The sequence below is a fragment of the Alligator mississippiensis genome, chromosome 2, assembly GCF_030867095.1.
Source record: "Alligator mississippiensis isolate rAllMis1 chromosome 2, rAllMis1, whole genome shotgun sequence".
NCBI classification, from domain to species: domain Eukaryota; kingdom Metazoa; phylum Chordata; order Crocodylia; family Alligatoridae; genus Alligator; species Alligator mississippiensis.
Genome location: NC_081825.1, coordinates 252,429,062 through 252,453,940, shown reverse-complemented (window position 1 = coordinate 252,453,940; position 24,879 = coordinate 252,429,062).

Here is a 24,879-nt window from a genome sequence, read left to right as displayed (position 1 = left end):
CACATGGTATGTGGAGCTGATTTCATGGTCTTTTCAGAGCAAGCCCCTCCTCACCACTGATTGGCCAAGAGTTCAATCACTCATCTTCAGACTACAGCATTGCTGCAGAATTGCATCTGGCTTCTTAAAAGATGATGCCAAATTGCTTTCCTAACTGGCACCTTCACTGAGTTTACATCACTAGCTGAGCCTCTCAATAGCAATCTTTTAAACCACATGCTCTATAGCTGAAGGCATTGCTGTGCTTTCTTTGTATTTTGCTAAACTTTTTTTTTTCCCAGGTAATTCCATGGAAAATCACAGGAAATGCCATTTTTCATGGTGATTGTGGAAACTGCTGTTTTTCACAGTTTCTGTGAAAATTTGAAAAACCACAATTTAAGTAGTTCCCTAGTTATGAGCCCTTTCACTTTGTACTAATACCATGCACAGTTAGTTGGTACAAAACTGTTGGTTAAAAGTATGTCTATGGAGTATTTGTGCTAAAACTTGTAGCAGTTTCAAACAAGGTAAACTACATCAATTCTGGATGAATTAAGTCTGTGAGTAACATAAGCAAATTACTATAGCTGTGTTTAATTTCAAGGTCAGCTTTTTTTAATTTGGTTCTCACTTCTATGGACTCAGGGGTCCTAAGACTAATTTTATGCACAGTAAAGCATCATTGTCTACACATTTGTAGCAATTAGGGTGCAATAGACTAATTTACTGTGCTGCTGAATAGTCTCATCAGATACAAGTGTCGTCTGTGGAAGCACAGTAAATTATTGGGCTTAAATGCATGTCTAGATGATGATTTCAGGATTAGTTTACTATGGCTCAAATTGAATATACTCTGGCTCAGTCACATTAATTGCCAGAGTATATTCAGTCACTGTGAAGAAGGGACCCTGCAGTGATGGCTCACATGTTGGAAGTACCATGCAGCACCTGAGGACAGGCTCCCTCAATCACCTGCCAGGCCTTGATGTCAAAATGTAATGAGAAGGGGTTCAGTGGTGTTATCTTGTGTCCATTGCCAGTAGTACTCATGTTGCCAGTGCTGATGGTCCTTAGGGCTCTGCCTCCCCTACGCCTTAGTCCACATGTCCACTGTACAAGTCAGGAGCCTATGGTCTGCAACCACTGATTCAGGCCTCTGGAGCTTCCTCGTCAAGGCTCACTGCCAACTCCCATCTAATGAGGTTCTGGCTTGGGACTCTCCCATGACCACCTATGCAGTGGTTGCCTCTGTCCCTGTCCTCTGAGCAGCAACCCCATTAAAACAGTATAAAAAAAAAAAGATGGATAACAGGAAGGCAAACTTCCTTCCCCTGCCTTCCACGCTGGGCTACTTCCAGCTAGGGAAGCATTCACAGCCTTGCTGTCCCTGCCCCCACATCTGGTTTTGAGGGAACAGCGTGCTGTGGAAGCGACCCACATCCTGGATGCCTCCCAGCTACCTTGGCTAGATCTCCACTCGCTTATCCCCAGGCCCAGCATCTGCTGGGGTTTTTAAGCTTACCGCAGTGGCACCTGAGGCTGATGTCATCAGCTGGCTGCTGCCAATCCTAATTGCCAGCCAGTTCAAAAGCCAGCATAGTGATGTTGCGCACTGCTCCTGTTCCAGCTCCTGCCTCCCTTCAGATGAGATCCCTTCCTGCCCCAGGATCCCCTGTCTTGGGCCAAGGTTCCTGGGGCAGGCTCCCTGAGCCCCTGGCTCCCATGAGTGACTCCAGCCACCACATACCTTCCCTCTTAAACTACCTTGTGGTATCTTGGACTTCAGTGTTTCCTTAAGTGTCTTTTGGTGGTGTTTCTGGTGTATTTGTATCACCTCTGTGGCCATGTCCTCCTCGCTGACATACATAGAGAGAAAATAAGCTATTAAGTTGTCCTTGCCCAGGTGGTGTATTATTGAAAACTTAAAAGGCTGTAGAGCCAAGGCCCAATGAGTAATGTGGGCAGTCTCTGTGTGACTTTGTCAATCATTGCAAGGGGCATGGTCCATAATTACCATGAAGTCCTGGCCTAGCAGATAATATCTAAAGTGTTCTGTTGCCCAGTGTATCGCCAGGCATTCCTTTTCAATGGTCACGTACTTGGCCTCTGCTGAACTCAGTTTATGGCTTGCCAATGTCACTGGGCATTTCTCACCCTCCTTGTGCTGGAGCAGGACTGTTCCCAGTGAGTTATCTGATGCATCGGTCTGCAAGATAAAAGGGACTGCAAAGTCAGGGATATGTACTACTACCTCCTTACACAGTGTCTCCTTCAATTTTTCAAAGCTGTCAGTCATGCTAGGAAATCATTAGATAGCCTCTGATGATCTTCCCTGTAGTGCATCTGTCAGAAATACAGCTAGTTCCTCAAAGTAGGGAATAAACCTCCTATAGAAATTTAGTCAGTGGCTGACTATGTAGTAATATAGTCAGCCTCAGGTGCCACCGTGGTAAACTTAAAAACCCCAGTAGATGCTGGGCCTGGGGATAAATGAGTGGAGACCTAGACAGGGTAGCTGGGAGGCATCCAGGCTGTGGGTCGCTTACACAACACACTGTTCCCTTCGGGACCGGACATGGGGGCAGGGACAGCAAGACTGTGAACTGTTCCCTTACTGGAAGTAGCCCAGAGTGGAAGGCAGGGGAAAGCAGTTTGCCTTCCTGTTATCCATCTTCTTTTTACTATTTTTTTTTTGCACCCCTGTGAGCCTAGGGACCCCAGCAGAGACCCCAAGATCCCCAATGAGCCCTGACCTGCCCACAGGTAAGCAGGGGCCCATGGAGCAAGGGACCTAGCCTGCTTCCAGCTGACTATGTGGGCCAAGGAGGGTCATGCCCCCCCAGCTCCTACTTCATCCAGCCTCCCAGGGAGCCGCACAAACAGGCCACGCAAACAGGTGCACTCCTGGGCCCGGTGCACGAGTTAGTGTGGGAGTTTGCACAGGAGGGTGCATGGGAGGGCCCAAGGCCCTGCCTGTGAACCCCCCAGGGTAGACAGTCCCAGCTACAGTCAGCCAACCAGTGGCATGACGTGGATGGGCAGGCGCTGCACCCCTTGGGTCCCCTCAGGATCTGTGGCCCCTCCCCCAGCACCTCAGAGACCACCACCCAGATGGAGTCCATGATTCTGAGTTCCACACAGACAGAGCCCCTGGGTCTCAGCTGCAGGGGCTGCCTGTCACTTTTTCAGGCTCTGGGGCCTGGGAGCATGGCCACCTCTCCTTGTGGGGTCTGCTCCTTACTGGGGTCTCTGGTTCGCCAGCTGGAGAAACTCCAGGCCACAGTCGAGAGACTGTGCACCATTAGGGACTGTGAGCAGGAGATAGACTCCTGCTGCCAGGCCCTTCTCCCCTGGAAGGCAGAGGGTAGATCATGGTCTCCCTACAGGACAAGGGAGGACTCGGGGACCTCCCTCCTGTCCAGCCTGGGGCTTGGACCAAGGTGGTCAAGGGCCCCAAGTCCCGCCGCACCAAGGCCCCTGCCCCGCTCAAACTTTGCAACAGGTACGAACCTCTTGCAGCCCCAGAAGAGCCTGCTGAGTTGCCAGCTCCGACAGACAACACAGAAGACACTGTAGCTACTGCCCCCACTCTCCCTAAGACCAAACGCAAAGTGTTTGTCGTGGGAGACCATCCTGAGGGGGACTGAGGGGGTAATCTGCCACCCCAACCCCTTATCCCAGGAAGTTTGCTACTTCCTGGGAGCTTGCATCTGAGACATTGTGGAGAAGATCCCTAAGCACCTCCAGCCCACTGACTACTATCCCATGCTCCTAATCCATGTGGGCACCAATGACATGGCTTGGAGTGCTCCCAGCTGCGTCATTAGACATTACAGGGATTTGGGTGCAGGGCTAAAGGGTCTGGGGGCACAGGTGATGTTTTGTTCGATCCTCCCAGTCTCAGGGTATGGGCTGAGGAGGGAGAGGAGGATCCAGGTAGTCAACCAAAGACTGTGGCACTAGTGTCATTGGGAAGGCTTTGGCTTCTATGACCACAGTCCGCTCTTTGGAGAGAGAGGCAGCGAGCTGCTGGGAAGGGATGGCCTCCACCTCTCTCTGTTGGGGAGAAGGCTCATCTCAGCCAGACTGGCTGACCTGCTCCACCGGGCTTTAAACTAAGACTGCCAGGGGATGGGGGGGACTACTGCCACTGCTGGCCCACTAAGCGGCCCTTGCAAAGCCAGCAAGCCAAGGCACATAAGGGATCCCACCCCAGCCCCAGGCCTGGAACAAAATGTAGGCAGAGCAAGGGCTCCCAAGGGGACACTTGCATGTTTATACACAAATGCCAGGAGCCTGGGGAATAAACAGGAGGAACTTGTTCTCCTGCTAAATGCAAATAACTATGATGTCATTGGGATAATGGAGACCTAGTGGGACTCCCCCCATGACTGGGCCACAGGTATAGATGGCTATACCCTGTACAGGAGGGATTGAGTAGACAAAAGGGGCGGGGGCGTAGCTCTCTATGTCAAGGAAAGCTATGCATCCCTGCAAGCCAACATTGGCACCCATGGGGGATGACTTGGGACCCTCTGGGTTAAAATCCATGGGGAACACAGCACAGGGGATACTATGGTGGGGGTCTACTACAGACCCTCTACCCAGGGTCAAGACCTTGACCAGGAGTTCACCAGGGAATTGGCTGAGGCCGCATGCTCACGGTGTATGGTTGTCATGGGACACTTTAACTACCCAGACATCTCATGGGAGGAGTGCTCAGCCAAATCCAAGTGGTCATAAAACTTTCTCTCATGTGTGGATGACCTCTATCTGACACAGGAAGTCTACGGGCTGACAAGAGGTAAAGTGCTGCTTGACCTCATACTGGCAACCGAGGATGACCTAATCAGTGACCTAATGATGGAAGGGAAGCTGGGTGACAGTGACCATGAGCTGATCACCTTCACCATCTGCCATAAAGCTACCAATTCTGTCAGTAATACAGAAGTTCTTGACTTCAGGAAAGCTGATTTTGACAAGCTCAGGAGGCTTGTCAGAGAGGCCCTAAAAGGCCACAACCCAATGGAAAGAGGAGTTCATGATGAGTGGTTGCGCCACAAGGGAGCAATCCTGGATGTGCAAGCAAAGTCTATCGCATCTTGGAGGAAAGGCAGCAAAATGGCACAGCAGCCCCCTTGGCTCTCCAGGGAACTGGTGGACCTCCTGCATCTTAAAAGGAAGACCTACAAAGGATGGAAGACTGGAACCACCACCAAGGAGGAATACTCTGCTCTGGTCCGGACCTACAGAAAGCAATACAGGAAAGCCCAGGCTACGATGGAACTCCAACTGGCTACAAATATCAAGGACAATAAAAAGTCCTTTTTTAGATATGTGGGGAGCTGGAGGAAAAGCAAGGGCAACATGGACCCCTGCTAAACCAGATGAGGCAACTGACAATTGATGCCAAGGAAAAAGTGAACTTGCTAAATGAGTACTTTGCGTCAGTTTTTCACCAGTCCCATGGGATGGCCCTGCCCACTATTGGTCAGGGAGGCCCAGGTGAGATAGATTACTTGCCCTCCATCGAAGCCGACCTCATGAAGGAATACCTTGACAGGCTGCATACCTTTAAGCCAGCCAGCCCTGATGGGTTACACCCAAGGGTACTCAGGGAGCTGGTGAGCATCATAGCTCAGCCCCTGGCACGGACCTTTGAGAGCTCTTGGCACTCTGGTGAAGTGCCCGATGATTGGAAGAGGGCCTATCTTCAAGAAAGGAAGGAAAGTAGATCCAGCAAACTACAGGCCCATCAGCCTGACCTCTATCCTGGGGAAGGTCTTGGAAAAGATTATCAAAGAAGTCATCCTTAACAGACTAGCTGAAGGCAATATCCTAAGGGATACCCAGCATGGGTTTGTTGTGGGTAGGTCTTGCTTGACCAATCTCATTTCCTTTTATGATCAGGTGAATTATCACCTGGACAAAGGGGAAGAGATCGACGTTGTATATCTTGATTTTAAAAAGGCCTTCGATCTGGTATCCCATGATCACCTCTTGGCTAAACTAGCTAACTGTGGCCTCAACCTCGCCACAATCCGCTGACTGGGGAATTGACTCTGCAGCAGGACCCAGAGGGTGGTGGTCAATGGGAGCCAATTGTCTTCGTGTGCTGTGACCAGTGGGGTCCCTCAAGGCTCTGTCCTAGGGCCTATACTATTTAACTTCTTCATCAATGATGTGGAAATTGGTGTTAGAAGTGGACTGGCCAAGTTTGCCGATGACGCCAAACTCTGGGGTAAAACATCCACACCTGCCGATGGGAGGGTGCTCCAGGCAGCTCTTGACAGGCTCATGAAATGGGTGTTCAACACTGAAAAATGCAAGGTTCTCCACCTTGGGAGGAAAAACCTGCAGCATGCTTATAGGCTCGGTAGTGCTATGCTGATAAGCACTACAGATGAAAGGGACTTGGGGGTCATGGTTGACCATATAATGAATATGAGCCTTCAGTGTGATGGAGTGGCTAGTAAAGTGAGCAAAACACTGGCTTGCATCCATAGATGCTTCTCAAGCAAATCCCAGGACTTCATTCTCCCGTTGTACTTGGCCTTGGTGAGGCCACAGCTGGAGTATTGCATCCAGTTTTGGGCTCCACAATTCAGAAAGTATGTGGAGATGCATGCTTGAGAGGGTGCAGAGGAGAGCCACATGCATGATCAGAGGTCAGGAAAACAGACCTTATGATGAGAGGCTGAGAGCTATGGGACTCTTCAGCCTGGAAAAGCACAAGTTCAGGGGTGAACTGGTGGCCACCAATAAGTTTATCAGGGGTGCTCATCAAGATCTGGGGGAACATCTGTTCACCAGAGCTCCCCAAGGGATGACAAGATCTTCTATGGGTTTGATTCTCCCCTACCCCATGCTAAATCCCAAGTATTTAATTTCTTGTCCAGCAAGCATGCACTTTTTTGGGTTGGCTGTCATCCCTGCTGCTCCAAGCTCTTGCAGAAAGGCTTTCAGGGCCTGGATGTGTTGCGGTTAAGTCATTGTAAAAATGACAGTATCATCAATGTAGGCAGCGGTGTATGCTGCATGAGGTGCCAACAGTGCATTCATGAGTCTTTGAAAGGTGGATGCCACCCCATTGAGCCTGAACAACATGCATAAAAATTCAAACAAGCCCCACAGCATCCCAAATGCTGTCTTTGCACAATCTGAGGGCTTCATGGGGATCTGCCAGTACTCCTTTGCTAGATTGATGGTTGATATAAATTGGGCTTCCCTGATTCTCTTCAGCAAATGGGATATATGGGGCATAGGGAACATGTTGAATGGCCACTGCATTTAGTTTCCGGTAATCTATAAACAGTCTAAGTGAGCCGTTGGGTTTAGTGATGGGCACTATGGGGTTGTGCCATGGGTTACACTATGGACGAATTATACCCTGTTCCAGCATCTTATCTATCTCTGGCATACCACCTGATGGAGGTGCTGTGGGATGGGTTGCCATTTTTCCCTGACCAGAGCCCCTGGTGGTGTTCTTATGTCATGTTCCATCCCTCTGGCCTGCCCCAGGGCTTCCTGGAACACATCCTGGAAGGCTCAATCCAGCCCCTATGACTGACATTGTTGCACTGTAGTCAATTCATCCCAAAACCATACTTGTGCCTCTGGCATTTTTTGGTCTGCAACTCCAGGTAGGAGGGCTTGAACTCCTCCTCCGCATGCATAGCCATCCAGCCCTGGAGGGCTTTCTACTCTTTGAGAAGATTCACATGGTAAACTTGGTGCTCTCATCAATGTTCTGGTTTCAGGACTTCATAGTTCACTGGCACCACCTGTCTGATGACCTTAAAAGGGCCTTTCCAGGTCATGAGTTCTTTGCTTGTGGAGGTAGGGTGTAAAACCAATACCATGTCTCTGGGCTGGAATGTCCTCATGTTCATGCCTTGGTTGTATTGAGCTTTCTGCTAGAGTTGGGCTTCTTTCAAGTTCTCATTGGTGAACTATTGCACCCGGTGAAGCCGTTCCTACAGCTCGCGCTATTAGCCTTCTGCTGTCACCCCTGGCTCCACCGGTCTCTCTCATTCTTCCTTAAGAAGGTGCACAAACCCCTGGGGTTGTGTCCATATATGAGCTGGAAAGGGGAGAACTGTGTTGATTCTTGCAGTGCATAACAGAGCGCAAATACCATTGATGTCAACACCATATCCCACACTGTCCAGAACTTTATATATCAGGTCCCACTCTCGATCTATGATACAATATGAATACCATTGATGTCAACACCATATCCCACTAGTGCAGGTCATCTTGGGCACATCTCCAGATCATTCTCTTTATAGTTCTATTCAGCGTCTCCACCAGGCTGTTCTTCTGGGGGTGGTACACAGATGTCTTCAAATGTGTGATGCCTAGTGTGCTGCAGAGCACCTTCATCATGCCTGACATAAAGTTGGTCCCCTGGTCAGTTAGGATCTCCTGGGTATGCCTACACGTGCCATCCATTTCAGTAGTTCCTCAGCTACTCATGGTGCCGTGATCAATTTCATGGGTACTTCCTCCAGGAAGCAGGTGGCATAGTTGATAAGGACCAATAGATATTGGTGTCCTGCATAAGAGCTTGGTAATGGGCCCACTATGTCTAAGGCTACTCATGAGAATGGGGTTTCTATTATTGGCATTGCCTGTAAGGGAGCCTTGTGGCCTCCGTTCTTGTGTTTTTTGGCTTTCTGGACATGCTTCTCCCTACCGGTCAATGTCTGCTTGTAGACAAGGCCAAAAGAAATCTCAGGTAATCTGCGCCTTGGTCTTGTTTGGATCAGGTGCCCTCCCAATAGGGTATCATGTACTAGCCACCAGATCTGTCTGCGGAACACACTGGGTACACATCGTTTACTTAGACTTCAGGAAGGCCTTCAATATGGTATCCCACACCATACTTGTGAACAAGTTAAGAGGCTGTGACTTGGATGATTACACGGTCCGGTGGGTGGCAAATTGGCTAGAGGGTCGTACCCAGAGAGTGGTGATGGATGGGTCAGTATTGACCTGGAAGGACATGGGCAGTGGGGTCCCACAGGGCTCAGTCCTTGGACTGATACTCTTCAATGTCTTCATCAGTGACTTGGACGAGGGAGTGAAGTGTACTCTGTCCAAGTTTGTGGATGATACAAAACTGTGGGGAGAAGTGGACACACTGGAGGGCAGGGAACACCTACAGACAGACCTGGACAGGTTTGTCAAATGGGCAGAAAACAATAGAATGCAATTTAACAAGGAGAAATGCCAAGTGCTGCACCTAGGGAGGAAAAATGTCCAGCATACCTACTGCCTAGGAAATGACCTGCTCAGTAGCATGGAAGTGGAAAGGGATCTTGAAGTCCTAGTGGACTCCAAGATGAACATGAGTCATCAGTGTGATGAAATCATCAGAAAAGCTAACTGCACTTTATCATGCATCAGCAGATGCATGACAAACAGAACCAAGGAGGTGATACTTCCCCTCTATTGGGCGCTGGTCAGACCGCAGTTGGAATACTGTGTGCAGTTTTGGGCGCCACACTTCAAGAGGGATGTGGATAACCTGGAGAGGGTCCAGAGAAGGGCCATTCATATGGTTAAGGGCTTGCAGGCCAAGCCCTATGAGGAGAGACTGTGGCACCTGGACCTCTTCAGCCTCTGCAAGAGAAGGTTGATAGGTGACCTTGTGGCTGCCTTGTGGCTCCCATGAGTGGCTCCAGCCACCACAGTCACACTAATTGCTCTCCCCCAGGGAAAATAGGTTCTGACAAGAAGGAGAAGGGGGAGGGGCTTCAGGGAGGAGAAGCTGGGGGGAGGCAAAGAGCAAAGGGGCTACCTGACCTCCCCGATTTATTTTCCTGGCTGTAGCAGTGGAAGTGAAACAAATCCAAAGCAAACCTCCAATAATTAGACTCTATACCTGGAAATTTATAACAAATTTATAAATTTTCCATATATAAAATCTAATTACTGGGAGGTCATCTTATAACCAGGTTCATTTTATAGTCGAGTAAATATGGTAGTCTTGGTGGGAAAGGTGTGTGTCCCAGGGGAACAGGGGCACCGGGAGACCCCCGTGGCGGCCAGGGGGTCTGCTTACCTCCCGCAGGGCCGGAAGACCCGAAGAAACTCCACGCGCTGGCACTGCTGGCATGGGCCATCAGCCGGGCGTTTATCCGGCTGCGGCTGAACGGGGCATGCCGGCCGGGAGGAACAAAAGGCGGCCCCGCCGAAGCAGCGGGGCGGCTGGAGGGAGAGAGCTGGAGCGCGGAGCCCCAGCGAGCAGGGGATCAGCCGCCACCCGCGGAGTGCGGGACGCCGCCGGGTAGAGGCGGAGCAGGCTGCGAGCAGTGCAGCGGAGAGCCCAGAAGTACAGAGACGGGGAGAAGTCAGCCCCAGAGGCGGGGCAGCAGCTGGTGGGGAACTCAACACCCGAGGCAGCGGGAGGCGTAGCAGCTACCCCGAGAGCGGGGCCAGCTGTAGCCGGTATTGCGGAGCCGACGGAGCGGGTAACGGCAGCCGAGACTATTGGGGGAGGCAGAGAGGACGGCTGCATCCCAAGGAAGGAGGGATCAGGGCAGCACCCTCCAACTGGGAGAGGCATACCCGGCCCGAAGTCAGCTGGTAGGGGCTAGGGTGACCAAGCCAAGAGAGAGGACGAGACGAGGATGGGTGAGAGGCCAGGACAGGAAGACCTGAGGTGGCGTATGGCCGGGGTGTAGGGGAGGACGGAGCCCCGAGAGTACCCGCGAAGAGGCGTGCTGGCACCAGGGGATACCCCAAGGGAAGACCCCCCACTGAGAGAGTCATCAAAGTCGTGGCAGGCGAGTTCTGGGGTCCCCCTTAATACCAGCTGGGGTAAACCCTGGGGCTTACCAACGAAGCTCGGGGGCACAAGATCCCGAGCCCGGGCTAAGGCGGCGCGCGAGCTCCTAATCGAACGGAGGCGGGTACAAAGTGGTGCATTGGCCGGGAACATGGAGGACCTGGACATGGCGGCCTATGCCAGTGCCCAACCCGTGCCGGTGTCTGCACTCAAGGCTTTAGGCCAAAACCTACAAGCCCTCACCCAAATTGTGGGCGCTCAGCAGCAGATGCTGGGTCAACAACAGGAATGGTTCAGGCAAGGCCAGGCATCTTTTAGGATGCCGAAAATGACGCAGGAGGATGACCCCGAAGCATATATAGAGGCCTTCGAGCATCATGCCTTAATGACTAACCTCCCCCAGGAGCACTGGGCCAGTCAGTTGGGAGCCCTAGTGGTCGGAGTGGCACAGGCGGCCTACCGGGCCATCCTGAGAGAGGAGGCCCGGGACTACGATCGGGTCAAGCAAGCCATACTCTATTGGCTGGAACTCAGCCCAGATTATTACCGACACCTGTTCCGGGCTAAATAGAGGCCCGATGAAAGGCATCCCCGGGTGCTGCTACAGTTATTGCGGGACATCCTTGATAAATGGGTGAGCCCAGTGGGGTCGGACCGCCAAGATTTGGCAGATCAGGTTATTTTGGAACAATTCCAGATTGACCTAGATGAAAGAACTCAGCGATGGGTGTGGCAACACGCCCCGCGGAATTGCGAGGAGGCATTGAAGTTGGCGGAAGCCTATGCGGCTGCAGAAGCAAGTTATCCAAAGGAGCAGAGGAACCAAAAGCCAGCATCACTGCCACTGAGAGAGGCCGGACATCGGCCGGCCCCTATCCGGGGGACAGGTAAAGATACGGTGTGTTTCCGCTGTGGGCAGAGGGGGCACCTCTCACGAGAATGCCCCACGCAACCTACTGTGCGATGGGTCCCGGCTAGTCAACCCAGAGGCTTCCCTCACCGGCGCCGTGGCATGGAAGTGGGAGAGCCTATGGACTGCAGCTACGCTAACTGCGAGGGGAACGCGACGTGGAGCCGCCCAACCGTCAAGGCCTGGGTAGACGGCCGATCTATACGGGCCACTCTGGACTCAGGGTGCGCCCAATCAATGGTAAGGGCCGAGGTGATCCAGGGCCGAGAAGGAAGGGAGGCCCCTCCTGTGACGGTGGCCTGCCTCCATGGGGAGGCCAAACGCGTAAGGCGGCGATGGATACAGCTGCGCGTGATGGAGCACCAAGGGGAGCTACTCGTGGGAGTGGTGCCGAGGCTATCGTGCAACATGCTACTAGGCCGAGATTGGACACCCCTCTACGACGTGTTGGAGCGAGTGAGGGATGTGGAGCGAGCCCGTAAAAAGATGGGGGCCAGTGAAGGGTGGCTAGGAGAGGAAGAAGCGGAGCCGACCAACAGGGAGGGCCCCATAAGCATCGACCTCAACCAGGTTGCCAGTAGCCGACAGTTCCGGGAGGCACAGAGCGATGACCCGGAACTCAAAACCCACTGGAGGCAAGCCCAGGCGGACCGAGGCGAAGCCACATCACCCAGAGGAGAGCAACCCCAATACGAGGTAAGGAACCACCTCCTCTATCGCATACCAGGGCCCAGGAGGGAGGGTCCCGCAGAGGCACAGTTGGTAGTCCCGAGGCAGTTCCGCCAGGTGATCTGGCAACTCGCCCATGCGAGCCCAGTGGGGGGCCGCTTGGGGCGAGATAAAACCCTGGCCAAGGTGGGACGTTGGTTCTTTTGGCCTGGGATGGGAGAAGTGGCCCGTCGGTGTGCAGCCTGTCCAGAATGTCAGAAGACCCGAACGGAGCGCCCTGCCAGGGCCCCTTTGCAACCGATGCCGGTCATAGATACCCGCTTTGCGAGGATAGCCCTAGACATTGTGGGGCCCCTACCCCGCAGTAGCTCTGGCCACCAGTATGTGCTAGTCATGGTGGACTATGCAACACGGTATCCTGAGGCCATTCTGTTGCGAACCGCCACGGCCCCTCGGGTGGCAGAAGAACTGATAAAATGGGTCGCAAGAATGGGTGTCCCTGAAGAGATCCTGACTGACCAGGGCCGAAATTTCATGTCCGGCGTCATGAAGGTGGTGTGCCAGACCCTGCAAATAAGACAGATACGCGCCGCGGTATACCACCCCCAAACCAACGGGCTGGTGGAGCGCCTAAATGGCACCCTGAAGAGGGTATTGAGACGGTGCATTCAGGGAGATCCACGGAAGTGGGACTTGTTGTTGCCGTTGGTCTTGTTCTCTCTCAGGGATACCCCTCAGGACTCCATGAAGTTTTCCCCATTCGAGCTGGTCCTCGGGCATCGCCCGAGGGGATGGCTGCAGGTCCTCCAAGAAGAGTGGGAGCAGGACCCTAGGGGGCTGCAGGACCCGGCGGGATATCACCAGGCTTTCCAGCAAAGGATAAGAACAGCCCAGAATATAGCTCGTGAGAACCTAAGAGATGCCCAGGCACGGCAGAAGGAGAGGTACAACAGCAACACCAAAGAACGGGTCTTCGAACCTGGGCAACGGGTACTAGTGCTGTTGCCCACATCCACTAGCCGGTTCCTGACGCAATGGCAAGGCCCCTTCGAGATTCTCCGGTGAGTTGGGCCTGTGGACTACGAGGTGCACCGGCCCGGCCATCGCCGAGAGAAGCAAATCTTCCATGTAAATTTGCTACGAGAATGGAAGGAACCAACGGGCTGGGTAATTTTCGTGGAGACTGAAAAGGAGGATTTGGGGCCCCAAGGGCAGCAGCGAGAGGGGACGTGTTCCGACGAGATACAGCAACTAGACGGAATAGGGGAAGACCTGTCGGAACTACAGAAGCAAGAAACCCGGAAGGTCATTCAGGAATTCCGGGACGTGTTTTGCATAGAGCCAGGGTGGGTCCATGGAGCCAGGCACACCATTAAGACGCCTCCCGGGGCTATAGTGAGGGAGAAGTGGAGGCCTATACCACATCACTTACGAGAGGCCGTGCGGGGAGAGGTGGACTCCATGCTACAATTGGGGGTGGTGAGGCCTTCCCGAAGCCCTTGGAGAAGCCCACTGGTCCCCGTGCGAAAACCGGACGGGTCACTAAGGCTGTGCGTTGACTATAGAAGGTTAAACGCATTGGCCACCTTTGACGCATTCCCCATGCCCCAGGTAGACGAGTTAATAGAAAAGATCGGAGAGGCCCAATATATATCAACGTTGGATTTGGCCAAAGGCTACTGGCAGATCCCAGTGGCACCAGCCGACCGACCAAAGACGGCCTTCGGCACGCCCTGGGGCCTATATGAGTTTGTCAGAATGCCCTTTGGGTTACATGGGGTGGCAGCGACATTCCAGCGGTTAATGGACCGACTGCTGGCTCCGCATGCAGAATATGCGGCGGCCTACATCGACGACATTATCATATACTCGCCAACCTGGACGCACCACAAGCAAGCGCTCCGGGCCGTGTTGTCGGAGTTAAGGCGGGCCGGAATGACAGCAAATCCGCGGAAATGCGCTTTAGCGAAAAGAGAGACCAAATACCTGGGATTCCTGGTGGGTAGAGGCACTATCAGACCCTTAGCGGATAAAGTTGAAACGGTGCGAAATTTCCCAGCCCCTCAAAATTGCTGTCAGCTCCGATCATTCCTGGGGCTAACCAACTATTACCGAAGGTTCGTGCCCCACTTCTCAGAATTGACGGCTCCCTTGACAGAGGCATTAAAGGGAAGGAAAAATGGGGCGGTGAGGTGGACAGAGCACATGGAGCAATGCTTCCGGAGATTAAAACAGGCCCTTTGCGAGGAGGTAATAATGCATACTCCTAACTTCGGGAAAACTTTCGTTTTGCAGACGGACGCCTCCGAAACCGCACTGGGAGCCGTCCTCATGCAGGAGGAAGAAGGAATAGAGAGACCAATAGCATATGCCAGCCGCAAGTTGACACCGGCGGAAAAGAGGTACGCCACGATAGAAAGGGAATGCCTGGCCATTCGGTGGGCCGTGGACCATTTCCGATATTATTTAATGGGCTGAGAATTCAAACTAATAACGGACCACGCCCCGCTCCAATGGCTAAGCACGGCCCGGACCAATAATGCCCGGATCACCCGGTGGGCATTGGCCCTACAACCTTATAAATTCCAAATAGTGTTCAGGCCTGGGAAATCAAATACCGTGGCGGATTTCCTGTCTAGGTGCAACGGCAGCGACTCGGACGAAACAGCAAAGCCGCAGACGTTCAAGGCAGACAACGGCTCTGGTGTACCCCAGAAAAGTAAAACAAGAACGCCCCAAGGCATCTTGAGGGGGGGGGTTGTGTCCCAGGGAAGCGGGGGCACCGGGAGACCCCCGCGGCGGCCAAGGGGTCTGCTTACCTCCCGCAGGGCCGGAAGACCCAAAGAAACTCCACGCGCCGGCAGTGCCAGTGTGGGCCATCAGCCGGGTGTTTATCCGGCTGCGGCTGAGCGGTGGGGGCGGGGCATGCCGGCCGGGAGGAACAAAAGGCGGCCCCGCCGAAGCAGCAGGGCGGCTGGAGGGAGAGAGCTGGAGCGCGGAGCCCCAGCGAGCAGGGGATCAGCCGCCACCCGTGGAGTGCGGGACACCGCCGGGTAGAGGCGGAGCAGGCTGTGAGCAGCGCAGCGGAGAGCCCAGAAGGACAGAGACAGGGGGAGAAGTCAGCCCCAGAGGCAGGGCAGCAGCTGGTGGGGAACTCAACACCCGAGGCAGCGGGAGGCGTAGCAGCTACCCCGAGAGCAGGGCCAGCTGTAGCCGGTATTGCGGAGCAGGCTGCGAGCAGCGCAGCGGAGAGCCCAGAAGGGAAGAGACAGGGGGAGAAGTCACCCCCAGAGGCGGGGCAGCAGCCAGTGGGGAACCCAACACCCAAGGCAGCGGGAGGCATAGCAGCTACCCCAAGAACGGGGCCAGCTGTAGCCGGTATTGCGGAGCCGACGGAGCGGGTAACGGCGGCCGAGACTATTGGGGGAGGCAGAGAGGACGGAGGGATCAGGGCAGCACCCTCCAACTGGGAGAGGCATACCCGGCCCGAAGACAGCTGGTAGGGGCTAGGGTGACCGAGCCGAGAGAGAGGACGAGACGAGGATGGGTGAGAGGCCAGGACAGGAAGACCTGAGGTGGCGTATGGCCGGGGTGTAGGGGAGGACGGAGCCCCGAGAGTACCCGCGAAGAGGCGTGCTGGCACCAGGGGATACCCCAAGGGAAGACCCCCCACTGAGAGAGTCATCAAAGTCGTGGCAGGCGAGTTCTGGGGTCCCCCTTAATACCAGCTGGGGTAAACCCTGGGGCGTACCAACGAAGCTCGGGGGCACAAGATCCCGAGCCCGGGCTAAGGCGGCGCACGAGCTCCTAATCGAACGGAGACGGGTACAGTGTGGGTTACATGTGAGAAAATAAAGTAAATAAGCACTTTATTTAACAAACAACTGGAAGAAAAGCTTTCTCTGTAAAAGACTTCAAATTTCTGCATCTTTGGTTTAAATTGGCCAACACCTCTGAATGTTTCCTGTGGTACCAAACTATGCCCTTGGCATCTGCGGGGTGATGTAGCATGTTGTTGCCTGGTGACATGTAAACATGGCTATACTGCTTCCATGTTGATAGCTAATGAGTCTACATGCTATGCTACAGATAAACAGAACTGGAAGTGCTGTGATCAATTCCTAATTCCAGAGGTTTGTGTACTTGGGATTGTGTCCTGGATTTAGCTATAGGACTGTGGGTCACATTAGTCTAAGCTCTAGCCTACACAGGAAAAAAAAATCTGGCACTGATATAGCAACAGTATCAGCAGACCCTTCTTGTGTGGACATAGACTAGCAGCTGTTAATAATTCTTTTTGACAATATAGGTTATTCCAATTCTCTGTAGGGTAAACTATTCTACCAAAAGCACTTTTCCAGTATAACTGCATCTACACTAAGGTGTTTCCTAGAGTATCCCTAAAAGAACAACCCTAGGAGACATTGTTCTTCTACTCACATTTCTAAGCATAGACCTTAAGTGTCCAAGGGTTTTATCTTATATGTTAGTGAACTGGAAGAAAAAGCAACTCAGAAATGTGAAGGAATTAACTTTAAGTATTATAACCTTGTCATGTTCTTATGTAACGCTGTTCTTGTATGGTAGTTTCTACATGGACCTCATTGGAACAAGGTATGAGTGACACCAGCTTAGATTTATTTAAACACAATTTGGTCCAGTGCTTCTGGAAATATTATTTGAGGCTGGGCCTCAGTAGTCTTGGATACTAAGTGCTTTTACAAGGTTCAGCCCCACTTTATTTATCCCTATCCTAGCTTGATGTGGCACAGTGAATAGAATCCTAGACAGAGTCTAATGACAAGGTTGTAATTAGGCTCTCCTAAATGGTGACTGGAACTCATGCGGAACTGGGCACAATATAAACTAAAGAACACTTCAAGTTTGCTTGGACAACAATTAGATATCAGTTCTATACGTATATGTTGTATTGTGCACTACCTTCTAATAATCTAGTCAATGGAAAACAATTGACAAAGGAACAAGATAGAAGCTCACCTTCCAGTAGGAGGCCTAGTATTTTGGTTTTCAAGGACAATTGTGTCTAATAGAGCTGAATTGAACAGATATCACTGGAACCATTTGACTGACAGTTTGGCCCAGGTTCTCCAAGGACCTGGTTGAACCAATATGGTTTAGGGGATTTGATTTTCCAGAACACATTGATGAATACTGAGAAAAAGAGTTGGTAAAGTTGAGAAGAAGGCAGAAAAGGAATACGTGAGATGATGTCTGACAGTTTTGACTGTCTCCTTTTTAAAAGGAGGGATGGTGGCCTGCTCTTAGGAAAGTCAGACTCTAGTCTAGAATCTATTCTCCAAGAAAGGTGTGAGTTGATAAATGGTTTTCTGAAATTTAAGCTATGACAATCGTACCTAGGTTAAGTCTGAGGCAAATTTACTTCTAATTTATAATTCTTCTTCTGTTTTCAATCATTTTCCTTCACTTTTAAGCAAAATAGTTCTTAAACGTAAACATCCCATTTTTGTCTGAGTCCAACTACACATAGGGAAGAACCGTCTCCCACAGATACACGGTGCAAAAGGTCGAAGATATATAACGCTAAAATGCTGAGGATGCTAATGGGAAGAGAAGGTGAGGTAAGTCCAGAAAAAACCTATCAGCATGAGGGTCTTATTACTAAACTTATCTAGCATTGTTGTGGACTTCCTGCTATTTTCAAGTATGCAGCAAGCCCACTTATATTGTATTTCCTAAATATTGTGGTGATGTTTCTATTCCTCTTGAAATTACAATGATGGGAAAATGTTTCTGTGTCCATCTACCTTTTGGGAAATTACACCTTTAAGAGGTTCCACCATTGGCTAGGTGGAAGTGGTTTTAATGTTTTATAGGGGCACATGGTACATAATGCTAATCAGTATAAAGTACTTATCTGTCATATATCCTAGTTCTGATCATTAACCACAAAACATCCACCAAATCTTCACTGTATTGGGCAAGCATTATGACCATCGTATATTGGAAATACTCTGTGGAGGTCAGAGGCACACATGAACCACAGAGCCCATAGACCTTGGTTCAACAACAAAACATTTAAGCATGTGTTTATCTTTAATCCAAGGTATAGACTTATCTATTTCAATGGAGCTTCCTATATATTTCATATAAGTGTCAAGTCCTTTTCTGGTTTAGGGTCAAACAGAACTACATATGTGAGGATATACTTTCTTTGTTGGTTTTGTTTTGAAGTTGAATATCTTGCAAGAATTTGTGGTTCTTTACTTCATTTCTTTCCAAACTGATGGACAACACTAATTTCAGTAGACGTTTTTCAACATACAGTATGCAGATCACATTTTTATTGAAACACTTCTTTCACTTTTACTTATTTTGGCAATAGTAATAAAACTAAAAGTAGTAAAATCAATTGACTAATTTTTTATTCCTGTATATGCCAGATTTAATCCTTTTAAAATCACCTAATGGATTTATAGGGACAAAATTTCAAGTCTAGCCTCTAACTTTTAATGTGCAAGGGAACATGCACACCTTTTTTTTTTTTTTGCATGCTAATGTGGATGTAAACAGCATTAGGTCTACAAAATGCAGTCATTAATATCCATTAATATCCATCAAGATAAGAAAGAAAATATAATTTTATTTCAAAGAAAATATCAAGAAAATATAACTTCATTCAAATTTCAGCAGCTCCACAAGCTGAATATTAACACAGCTCCACTTTCCATTCTCCACTCGAGCAGCAGGGACAAAGGTGTCAAAGGCAGTGAGGACTGCTGAAGACGGGTCCGGGGAACCTGTAAGGAGAGAATTGTATACCCAGGAGTAGCCTACTGGTTCCCTTGATGCTTCAGAGAGGAAATGAACCATTCCCTGTCCACATCTGTATGTACACCACACCTATAGAAGTGCAAAAACAAGGCTCTACTAATCTCCCCACAATTCCATTTTCTGCTGCCCACCTGTATTATATGGGCTCTGTTGGGCCTACTTCCCCTCCCTTGCTGCTCACTACCATGTAGTTAATCAGTTTCATGGGAACTGCCTTCTGTAGGAATTGTCTATCACATGAGCTAGGCCTTCTGTATGGTACAATCCCAGAGATGAGACTAGGACTAACAGGTTGAGAGGGAGAAAATTTAGATTGAATATCATGAGAAATTGCCTGACAGTGAGAGAGATTACTTTTTGGAACTATTTCCCTGAGGGGATGCTAGTAATATTGTTGAAAGGGGGTTATAAAATTAGACAGAACAAAAAGACTAGAAAGTATATTGCAATGAAAATTTCTACCTGTTTTCTGTATCAGGAAAATGGTCTAGGTATGTTTTCCCTCTCTTTGAGTACATCACTGATTCTATATTTGTTTGTGCTATGCATAGGAAAAATGCAATTTATACAAAATTTATTAATGTAAAACCAAATAAGTGTTCTATTTCATGATTCCTTCAGACTATTTCAAAGAGAGTGGGGAAAAAAGGAGTTTACATCAAGATATTTAATACTATTTCATACTATCAATTTCATACATAGTATTTCATACTATCTATTAAGATATTTCAAGATATTTCTTTCAAGATCCTTTAAGGCAGGGGGTCAAACTGACCTGGGGCCCTGGGTTGGATGTGGACCATGGAGTTCCTCACAGGCTGGAACCAACCAAGGATATGGGGTGGTCACCATGGTGGTAGTGGCAGCAGGGGTCTGACAGCAGTGTGGGGGGTCTGGATGCAGTGCGGGGTCTGATGATGGTGATAGGTCCAGATAAGGCAGTGGTAGATCCAGGGGTGGGAATTTGTTGGCAGTGATAGGGGTCCAGGAGTGACAAGATGCCTTGTTGTAGAGGTCTGTTAGCAGAAGGAGAGGACCTGGAGTGGCATTGGTGAGCCAAGCTTGCTGCTGATAGCCATGGCCAGTGGGGCCAAAGGGACCTGAATTCTGTGATAAGCCAAGACCTCCAAATTATGGTGTCCCCCCCAGTGGCTTGTTGGGCCAGATAGAGAGGTTACAAGAGCCAGATCCAATCCAAAGGCCATGTATATAACACCCTTTGCTCTAAAGGAAAGACAGAATTAAGAGACCAAACAATACATCTCTATATATACCCTAGAGATGCCTCTAGGATATGGGTTCTGCACAGATGCCAAATCTTCAGTTTAGTCTGGTTTTGGATTTTGTTACAAATTCAAAATTGGGAACACACAATTAGAAAAGTCCTCCTGGACCGTGGAGCCTAGCCCCTTACATTTGCAGGAAAACATTTATCCACAAGATGCCTGACAGCATCCACTCTGGCCTCTTAGGCTAGGGACAGACATTCAAAAAGCCTGAGCCTGAATTTCATAGATTTCATAGACATTAGGACTGGAAGGGACCTCGGAAGATCATCGAGTCCAGCCCTCTGCCCAAAGGGCAGGAAGTCAGCTGGGGTCATAGGATCCCAGCAAGATAACCATCCAGTTTGCTCTTGAAGGTGTTCAATGTAGGCACTTGAACCACCTCCGGTGGCAGGGTGTTCCAGACCTTGGGGGCTCAGACAGTAAAGAAATTCTTCCTTATGTCCAGCCTGAAACGGTCTTGTAGTAGTTTATGACCATTCGACCTAGTCGTCATCCCTTGGGGCGCTCTGGTGAACAAACGTTCCCCCAGATACTGGTGGTCACCCCTGATTAAACTTATAGGTGGCCATCAGATCACCCCTGAGCCTGCGCTTTTCCAGGCTAAAGAGCCCCAGGGCTCTCAGCCTGTCATCGTAGGGTCTGCTTCCCTGACCTCTGATCATGCGTGTGGCTCTTCTCTGGACTCTCTCAAGCTTTTCCACATCCTTTTTGAATTGTGGAGCCCAAAACTGGACGCAGTACTCCAGCTGCGGCCTCACTAAGGCCGAGTACAAGGGGAGAATGACGTCCCGGGATTTGCTTGAGAAGCATCTATGGATGCAAGCCAGCGTTTTGGTCGCTTTACTAGCCGCATTGCACTGCAGGCTCATGTTCATCTTGTGGTCAATGATGACCCCCAAGTCTCTTTCTTCCTTAGTGCTAGCCAACATAGCACTGCCGAGGCTATAAGGATGCTGTGGGTTTTTCTTCCCAAGGTGGAGAACCTTGCATTTATCGGCGTTGAACACCATCAGATTCTCGTCCGCCCACTTGCTGAGCCTATCCAGGTCAGCCTGGATTACCCGCCTGTCTTCTGGTGTGGATGCTTTTCCCCAAAGTTTGGTGTCATCGGCAAACTTGGCCAGTCTGCTTCTAACTCCATTGAATTGATTCAATCTGTGCAGGTTAGTTCAATCTGGCTAGGCTAAACAGTTTTGTAACCAGACAGGCACCCCAGAAATGCAGGCATGTGCCTCCAGTGGCTCAGGCTAGAAGCCGGGGGGCTCTAGAGCAGCCCTCCTTTCTTTTGCACAGAGATGAGCTATGGGGGGCATGCCCAGGCCCTGGGAAAACATTGTGATTAGGGAGGGTTCCCCACCCTCTTGAACAGCCCAGCGGGGAATGTTTATCACCCCATTAAGAAAACAGAGGGACATTACCAGCTATCTGCTAATTCGGCCTTTGCTCCATGTGCTACAGCTCAGAGGTAGCCAGCATGCGGTCTTCTAGCTCAGGGGTTTTCAACCTTTTTATGCTGTGGGCCAGCAAACTCACTCAAAGAATCTTGCAGCAAACAATATAATTTACATGTTAAATCTGCATGTTTAAATTTAAATTTGCATATTTAAATTTAATTTGCTGTGGTGTTGGGGTTGGGAGAGCAGCTGAGTCTGCCTGGTAAGTCTGTTGTGGGGAAAGGGGTGTGGGGCTTGTAGATCAAGGCCTCAGTGGTGGGGGAGGGAGTGAGGATGGGGCAGCTAGGGTGGGGCACCAGACTGAGCTGTATGGGGGTGGGAGGTGGCTCCCCGAAATTCCCAGGCTCCTCACAGGGGTTTCCTCCCCCCTCAGCAGCTGCAGCCCAGGTTTGCACCCCAGCTGGGGCAGCTCCTTCCCCCAGGCAGTCCTGGCATTGAGTTTCCTCTGCCTCTGGTGCCAAGCGGGTCTTGGGCTGCCTCGTGCAGCTCTGCAGGCACTTGCTTCCGGGCCCCCGCATGGAGCAGGGAGGCAACACTACCAAGCTGCTTTCCCCAGCCACAGCCCTCCTGCCCCATGCAGATCCGGGGGCACATGCCCCCCATGCCCTCCCAGGATACACACAGCTGCAGGAGCTGTCCACATCTCCCAGATGAGTTGCAGCTCCAACCTGTGTCTGCCCCAGCAGCCCCACTCCTTCCCTTACCATGGGGGTCTATGGGAGTAGGGCTAGTGCCACATTCCAGCAACCAACTCTTCACGGCCTGGTACCAGGCCATGGCCTAGTGTTTGGAAACCCCTGTGCTAGCTAATGCTGAGGTGTCTGTGAGGGGTGGGAATGTCTGCTTAGCAGAGAGGTGGGGGAGGGAGAAGTAGAAGTTAGGTAGATGCCTGCAGAGAATGTCAGTTTGCAGCCAGGGAACAGAGCAGAGCAGAGGGGAAGGGCCAGCCCTGCTATGGAGCAGAGAGCCCCACCCAGCCCAGAAAGCATGCTGGGATGCTGGGGGAGTCTGATTTAATTTAAACCAGCAAGAGGTCTGGGACAGACATTGCATAAACCAGTTTGAGCCAAATCAGTTAAGTCTGATACTACATTCAACCTGGGTTATCTCAAACTGATTTCAGGCATTCTCAAACTGGTTTATGTACACTGAACATTTGTTCTGTTACAGATTTAAACCAGTTTCTGATTACTTAAGCTGGTTTATGTGTAAAATCTGTCCCTAGCCTCAAACCACGGTCACAAAGCACTCAATCAAAAAACCCTTACAATATGTCAGAAGTAAAGAGCAGAGACGAGAAGGCTATTGTTAGGTCAAATTCCTAGGAAGAGGACCACACCTCACACAATCTTGTCCTCTTCAGTGTCAGTTAGATATACGTAAAAAATCCTTTCTGACCCCAAACCCATGCTTTTGGAACCTCTTGATTAGTAGTATATTTTCAAATACTGAGTAAACTTATGCATGCTTAATATTAATATTCATTATTTAAAATAGGTATTTAATATAATCAGAGTTTCAAAATTATTACTTAGATTGATGTTTTCTTTCCTAGGTAATAATGAGGCCCTTCTAAGGGGCAATTAGAATGAGCCAAAAAGGCTAGTGGGCTGGTGATCCACCAACTGAAAGAGCCACGAAATGTAATCTCATTGCTTCAGGTACATCTCTCTCACTTTCTTTTCTAGCATAGCCTTTTTCATTTGTGACTGAAAAGTGACTGGAGGAGAAATTAAAAACATCATTGAAATATGGTTGCTGATTTATGGCAGGGTTAGTCAACTCAGTTCCATGGATATTACATGGACTGGAAGGCAATACATACTTGGGGTTCTCTGTGGGTCAGGTTATTTTTAGAGAACCTTTTTGGGTGTTAATTTCTGTGGTTTCCAAACTCTGGCAATTGGAAAAGTTTAACTACTGACTAATGTCCTCTTAAGTTATTTTACTTAGCTCCACGTCCTTATATTTATGACAGTTTCTGAGCTTGCCTGTCATTGAAAAGTATCTTTTACAGTAGCAATTTATAAAGTTTAAATATGTATCATTTCTAAGTGCAACATATATATATAAAGCAAAATGGCAGTTTCTTCAGGTTTCACACACACTGCTCCTCAAGGATGTGGATTATCAAAGAGCTCTACAAAAGCATATCTCTTTTTACAAACACTTGGAGTAAAACATGGGATATATATTTTTAGAACTGTATTTGACTGTACTATTTCTTACATTCACCTCTATGCTAGAGATCTGGTGTCTACAGAATTTTCCTACCTACCTGGCATGGAAGAAATTTCCTTTGTTGGGGCAAACAGATAAACTATGTCTTCATGCTGTCCCCGAGTCTATAGGAAGTGTATTTTAAAGAATTTATCTGAAGAGAGTTGGCTTCTACTTTGAAGTTCTCCATCATCATCAAAGAAAAGGAAGAGGGGAAAAGGAGTGAGATGGCTGGGCCTTCTTTCCATAGAATGAGTCTGATTATTAAGTCAATGCATATTTCTTCAGCTGTTAAATTTGAAAAGCCTGGTGATTTTGTATTTTCTGTTGAAGCAGAGCTAAGTATGGGATTTAGCATAGGCAACTAGTAGGGGATGCATGGGGGTGCACGTGCCCCCCGATGGAGCCGGTGTCCCCCCTGACGGCCGACACTGATACTGGTGGTAGGGCTGGTGCCCCCCTGACAGAGTTGCCTCTGTTGGTGGCTTCTGTGGGTGCCCCCCCAGATTCAGGAGGCACCAGTCTCTCATGGGATTTAGGTGAAACCATCCATCATAATGATCAGTGAATGAGAGACCAGGCAAAATGATTTAGGCTGAAGAGCAACTGAAAATTGATTTAAACCACCTGATTCATTTAATTTACAATTGCAATTTACTTTGAAATGTACTGGGTTAAAGTTAATTTTCTAAGTCAATGTCATTTTTTATTTAAAGGGAAAAACACTGATAGTGCATTACAAATTGT